The sequence below is a fragment of the Aythya marila genome (assembly GCF_965140915.1).
Source record: "Aythya marila genome assembly, chromosome: 29".
NCBI lineage: Eukaryota > Metazoa > Chordata > Aves > Anseriformes > Anatidae > Aythya > Aythya marila.
The window spans coordinates 1528707-1535201 of NC_139070.1; positions in this window are offsets into that span (position 1 = coordinate 1528707).

The following is a 6495-nucleotide window of genomic DNA, read 5'->3' on the forward strand; positions in this document are numbered from 1 at the left end:
GGTTTTGAGGGGGTTTAAAGGGGCCTGGGGGGGGGGATCGAGGGGTTGGGGAGGGGGGGGGGGAGAGGGAGGGGAGAGGGCGGCCCCCGGGGGAGGGGGGTAAGGGGTGAAGGGGGGGGGGGTTGGGGGGGTTTTGGGGTTTTTATGGGGGGGTTTTGGGGGTCCGGGGGGGTGAAAGGGGGGTTTTGGGGGTTGGAAAGGGGTTTTGGGGTTAAAAACGGGGTTTTGGGGGTGCGGGGGGGCGCTGTGGGGAAGGGGAGGGGGGTGAAAGAAGAGGGGGGGGCGGTGGGGGGGGCTCCGAGCGGTATGGGGGGGGCGGGGGTTGTAGGGGGGAATGGGGGGGGTTGGGGGGGTTTTTTGGGGGAAGGGGGGGTGTAGGGGAAAAAGGGGGGGGTGTAGGGAAAGGGGGGGGGTGCTGTGAGGATGCCCCCCCGTGGGGTGGGGGGGGGATCCTATAGGGGGTGGGGGTCGCAGTGGGGTTGCTGTGAAATAGGGGGGGTTGCCACAAAAGGGGGGGGTCCCTATGAAAGTGGGGGGGGGTCCCTGGTGAGGACGCCCCCCCCCCCATGTGTGTGTCCTGGGTTTGGCTCCTGGTGCGCTTGGGGGGGGTCAGTGGGGTTGCTGTGAAAGGGGGGGGGCTATTAAAAGGGGGGGCCCTATTAAATTGGGGTTGCTACCAAAGGGGGGTCCCCAGCGAGGACGCCCCCCCCCCCCGTGTCCCTGTAGTGGGTTTGGATCCTGGTGGTGTTTGGGGGGGGGCTTCGGTGGGGTTGCTCCGAAAGGGGGGAGATCCCTATGAAAAGGGGGGTCCCTATAAAAGGGGAGGTTCCTACCAAAGGGGGGGGTCCCGGTGAGGACCCCCCCAGTGTCCCCGTAGTGAATTTGGCTCTCGGTGTGCTTGGGGGGGGCCGGGGGGGGGCTTCAGTGGGGGCCATATGAAATGGGGTTGGGGTCCAACGTCAGGGAGCAGGGTCAGGGCAAAGCCGCCGGGGATTTGGGGAAATCGGGGTCCCCCCCGTGCCTCCTGCCCCCCCCCCCCAGCACAACGCGGACCCCCGGGGGGGGGGGGGCACCGAGAGCCCGCCAGCCCCACGGGGAGGCCTGGGGTTAATTGTAATTAGTACAAACGAGGTGCGTGCAGCTCCCCAAATGTCCCAGGGAAGGGGTGGCCGGTTATGGGGTCGGGGCTTGTGCCCCTTTGCCCCCCCCACCCCTCCCGCAGCTCTCAGCCCCCAGCGGGCAAAGAAAGGGCAGAAAGGGGGCTGGGGCTGTTTTTGGGGTGAAATCCGCAAGAAACAGGTACTCCTGGCTCTGGGATGGGGACGGGGTTGTTATATGGCCAGGGTGAGTGGCACCGACCCCGTACTCGCCGCTCGCGTCCCGTCGTGGTGTGGGCAGCGTGGCGTTGGGCACTGCCCACACCGGGGGGGCTTTTTGGGTTGGAAACGGGTATTTTTGTTCCTGGACAGGCAAAGTGAGGAGGAGGGCCATGAATTTGCGCGTCGTACCCCAAAAAAAGCCCCATGGCTGCTGCGGGGGATTCAGGGCCGGAGGCAGGAGGGCGAGGGGCTGGGGCAGGGGGGGGCTGCGCCGGGGGTCCCCAAACGGCCAAGGCTCAATTTTGGGACGCCTGATGGGGATCCCAAAATTGATTGATCCCCAAATTGTCCCCCTGTGGGGCCACGGCGCTGTAGGAGGGGGCTGGGACCCCACTCGCGTGATGGCCCCGAGCGTGGGGCAGGGTTTGGGGTTTAGGGGGGGGACGGTGCTCGCCCCGAGCACCCCCGGGGGGGTGCGGGGAGCCCCGCTGGGGGCACGTTGCCCCCGCTGGGCTCCACCTGCGGGGTGGAGCGGGGCCTTCCAAACCACCCCAAAACCAGGGGGCTTCGCTTTTGGGGTCTGTTGGCTGGGGGAGCAGGAGAAATAAAAGCCCCCGGGGGGGGGACACCGCTCAGCGCCGGGCGTTACGGGGCCGCTCGGCGCTCTTTAAATAGCCGCCGGCTGCGCCGCTCTTTAAGGTCAGGTGCCCGAAGGGCCCCGGAGCCGCTTCTCGAAGCCACGGGCGCCGTGGGAAGGGGTCAGGGCGAGGAATTTCCCCCCCCTGCGGGGCTGCCCCGCTCCTCCCGGCTCCCCGGGCTGCTTTTGTGGAGAGCAGGGGGGCAGCCGGGGCTCCCACTTGGGCTCGGCCTCCCTCCTGGGTGAATTTTTGGCCAGGGGACGACCCCACAGGAGGTGTTCCCCGAGCCCTTGTTGCTCGCGCTCCTTCCCGAGCTGCGCCGACACGAGGAGCCGCGAGCTGCCCCGCCGCGGGGCGCACGGCTCGCCTCCACGAGGGCGTTTGGGGAGAAGACGTCCCCGCGGGGCAGGTTTTTCCCTATCTCACCCCAATACCCACACCTCCCCACCCCGCTGTGGGGCAGGTTATTCCCTATCTCAGCCCTATACCCGCACCTCTTCCCTTATCTCGCCGCCGTACCCACGTCTCGCGCCCCCAAAGCGCTGTCGGCGGCCGCTGGCGCATCCAGCTCTGCCGGGCCGGGTTTATCCGGGGCTGATCGGCCCCGGCGGCGCTGGCAGGGAGGGTTTGGGCAGGGTTTGGTGCTCGTGCTCCAGCCCGAGCCGCTCGCTGCCTTTCCCCCGCAGGTTCAGGCCCCGTTCCTGGCGGATCCGGGCCTTGCGCCGCGTGGGAACCGCGTTTCCTTGGCGGGGGCTCGGGATCCCGGCCCTGCTGGCCCTGTCTGACTCCCTCCTCGCTCCCACGGCGCGCTTCCCTCGCAGGCAGGGAGGGGAAGGATGACACGGGCGCTTTTTCAGACCGAATCGGGTGGGAGGAGAGGGCTCCCGGCACGCGGGGCTGCTGCTGGCGCTCGCTGACCCCCGCCGGTCGCGGTACCGACCGGTGGCATTCGGCAACGGGGCTCCGAGCGGGGCGCTGCCCCTCCTCACCCCTCCTCACCCCTCCTCACCCCTCCTCGCCTCTCCTGGCCCCTCGTGCTGCTGCCGCCGGTCCCCACGGGCACGGCTCGTGGCTCTTGAGCAACGGGAGCCTTCTGGACACGCTCCCGCGGCACAACTCCGGGCCCTTGCCCTGCTTGGCACAACCGGGGCTCTCCGAGGGGCCCCGCGCCGCGCTGCGGGTCCGGGGACCCAAGCGAAGGGACCGGGGACCCAAGCGAGGGCCGTGGCCGGACCCTCGTGTCCCCTCCGTGGGCACATTTTACAAAACCCACCGGTTCCCGAGGTGCAGCCTCCCCGTAGGGACCTGGCATTACAAAAATTTGCAGCTCACAGACAATTAGAGACGCGGGGAACGGCGCCTGCTCTGCCAATAAACGAGCAGGGCTGCTGCGCTCGCCGGCTTAATTTTTTATTATTTTTTTTTTCCCTTTTTCCTCCTTTTAATTAAAATCCTTAATTTAAACAAAGCTCTCGCAGAATCCCCTGCCTGCTGCAGCGAGGTTGCTGCTGCAGGAACCCAGGGATTTGAATTTGGTTAGCTGCGGCGTGGACGGGGCCGGCGGGGGGGGCTTTGCATCCGATTTGCAAAATGGAAATCGGTACCCACGGGCCGAGGCTTCGCTCCGCCGCTCTCCCTCAGAAATAAAAACTAAAAAATAAACAAACAGGGGGAGATTTGCTGCAGAAAAGCCCCAAAATGAGCAAGGTTGGACCGCAGCCTCCTGGCACTGCGGGGTTTTTTTTCGGCAGCCGCGGGAACCCCGGTGCGGATGGGGCCGCGCGCCCTGCGCTTCGCTCGGCCGGCAGCACCCTGGCAGGGCTGCGATGTGCCTCTGCGCACAAACTTGGGAGCAGACCCATCATTACGAGCTTCCCCCGTGCGTCATCGCTCAGCAGCCGAGCGGCCGGGCCCCGCCGCGGGAGCAGGGGGGCATTTTTGGGACTGAAGCCGGCTCCCGCGTGGGCAGGGACGAGGAAGCCGCCGGGCGCTGCACGTGTGCCGGGGCTGGATGCGGCCGGGCAAACGCCGTCTCCTTCTGCAGCGCCGTGGGGATGGAGGTGGGGGGGGGGGAAGGGGAGGAAGTTGAATCATTTTTAGCTGAAATTCCTTCCTTCCTTCCTTCCTTCCTGTCCCCAAATATCGGGAGGCGGCCGGCACGGGAAGGGCTGCGGCTGGGCAGGGCTGCGGGCTTGCAGCGGGGAGCGGCGCATCGGCGCGGCGCTGCCTCCACCGCCGCATCCCGCCGCCGTGCCCGCCGGGCAGCGAGTCGGGCACCCCCCCGGGACACGCGTTTCCCTCCCCAAGTTGTGGTTTTGCCGTCGTTTGCCCCGATTTGTCGCTCTCGCCCCGCCGGCGAGGCCCGTGCCGGCGCGCCCGTGTCCGAGCGTCGTGTCCCCGGGAGGGGGGACTGCAGGCAGCAGCCATTTGGAGCCCTGGAAGGAAAAAAAGAGCTGGAGGCTGACCCACTTGGCGGGTTTGATTCCGTTCCCCTCTTAATCTTTTAATGGTGCCGTTCGCTCTGCGTGGGCTCCTCAGGTGGCAGCGCGGGCCGGGCCCTAGGTGCTTGCTCCGGAGCGTGGCTGCTGATTTTTCTCCCTTTTTATTATTTTTTTTCCCCCCTTTTTCGAGTTGAGTTGGCCAGAGCGCCCTGTCCCCAAGGAGACAAAGAGGGAAAGGAGCTGGACAGAGCTGGCGGTGCCCACCTTGACCCCACCGGGTGCTGGGCTGCCCTCGTGCCTCGCCGTGGGGGCCTCAGCACCCTCAGCGTGCTGCCAGGGGGGAGATCCCGACCAGAGCTGATAATTGAGCTAAAAATAGCCGGAATCGGGGCAAATAACCTCAGCCTAGTAATGTGACGTGCCCTGGGCCAAGCGGAGCGTGGGACACCCGAGAGGTTGGGGGGGACGGGGACGCTCCAAGAGCTGTTTTGGAGCAGGCGAGCGGCCGGAGCCTGGCCCTGCTCCTGCTGTGCCGGGACCCGATGAGTCAGGGGCACTGGCGTGAGTCAGCCGGCAATTCCCGAGGAATTTCGGGCCCCAGAGGAGCCTGAAGGGCCGTGGAGTTAAAGCTTGTAGGGAAACCTGAGCGCCGATCCTCCTGTGGGTGCTGGTTTGGGACCCGAGTCGGGCCGGCGCAAGCGCCCGCGCAGCCTTTGGTTAAAAACGGCCCCGTTTTGGCTCCCCGTAAGTCAATTAGGAAGAAGCTTACGCAAAGCCGAATTAAACGACTCTCGGAGACAGAAATAAGCTGGCGCTGGCCTGGCTGCCGTGGGTCGTGTGGGAAGGGGATCCCGCTGTAAGCGTGGCGTTGGCGTCGCCCCGCATCGTGCTGGGGCAGGGCTGGGGGCTGCCGGCCGGGCTCTGGGCGCACGCGGGCACCTTTGGGCACCTTTGGGTGCCTTTGGGCACTGGGGAGCTCGCCCTAAAGCCGGCCCTAAAAGGCTGCTCAGCCCCAGCCTCGTTCGTCAGCGCCTCCCCTCTTAAGTCCTTGCATCCGGGGCGATGCCAAAAGAGGAGCCCGATCCTTCCTTGGCCTGGATAAACGGCGCCGCCTGACCGGCCGGGTAATCCTGTGGGTAATCTCAGCGGGATCGCCGTGCCCCCCGTGCCTCCCGTGTGCCAGGAGGGAAAGCTGCCTCGAGGCTCAGCTCGAGGCTGGGGGGGCTGAGGGTTTGCTTGCAGGTCTGCTCCCAAAGCCTTCGAAGCGGGGCCCTGTCCCGGCGTTTCCCGTCTCCTCTAAACCCTCACCAAATCTCCCAGGCCACGGGGCTGTCCCCAGGCCTGATTTCGTCTCCTTTTCAGCAAGCGAGGCCGGGGGACCTGCTGAAAACGGGACCGAGGAGATCAGAGGCTGCACCCCGATGGCTCTCCGGCTCGGCCGGGGGGTGCCAGGCAGGGAGGGGCCGCGCAGGAGAGTGCTGATCCCACGGAAAGGGGCGCAATTACCCCAGCGCGCCTGTAATTGTGGTTTCGGGAGCCGTTGCGTCTTGGAAAGCGGCAGCGAGGCTCTGGGGCTGGCGCTGTCGTGGGCTCCAACTTTCCTTCCCCTGGGGGAGGTTTGGGGCCGCTCAGGGACCCTGCTGGGTGCCCCCCACCTCCCGCAGCCTGGGTTTTGGTGCCAGCACGGGGCAGCTTGGCACGAGGTGGAGCTACAGGAGATGGAGCACCAGGGGTGCCTTGCGTTCCCAGAGGCTGCTCGCTCTCTCCCCAGGCTTCCCGCAGCCCCTCTGCCTCCTGCCCCCTGTCCCTGCTCCTTCCCAAGGCCGGGAGGACTCATGCAGGCGGTGTCCGAGCCTCCGAGGTGGTGCCAGGCAGGAGGAGAAGCCCCGGAGGGAGCGCAGGACGCGGGGAGGTGGTTTTGGGAGGTGGTTTTGGGGTCCCGTGAGCGGCTGCGTCGCGTGTCCCTCCTCTTGATCCGTTCGTCTCCTCTTTCCACCAAAGACCTTGAGCATCCCCTGGGGCTCTCCCCGAGCCCAGTGGCGGGGCTGGGCTGGGAGAAACATTTTCCTGAGGCCAGGCAGATGAGGGGGGACGGAT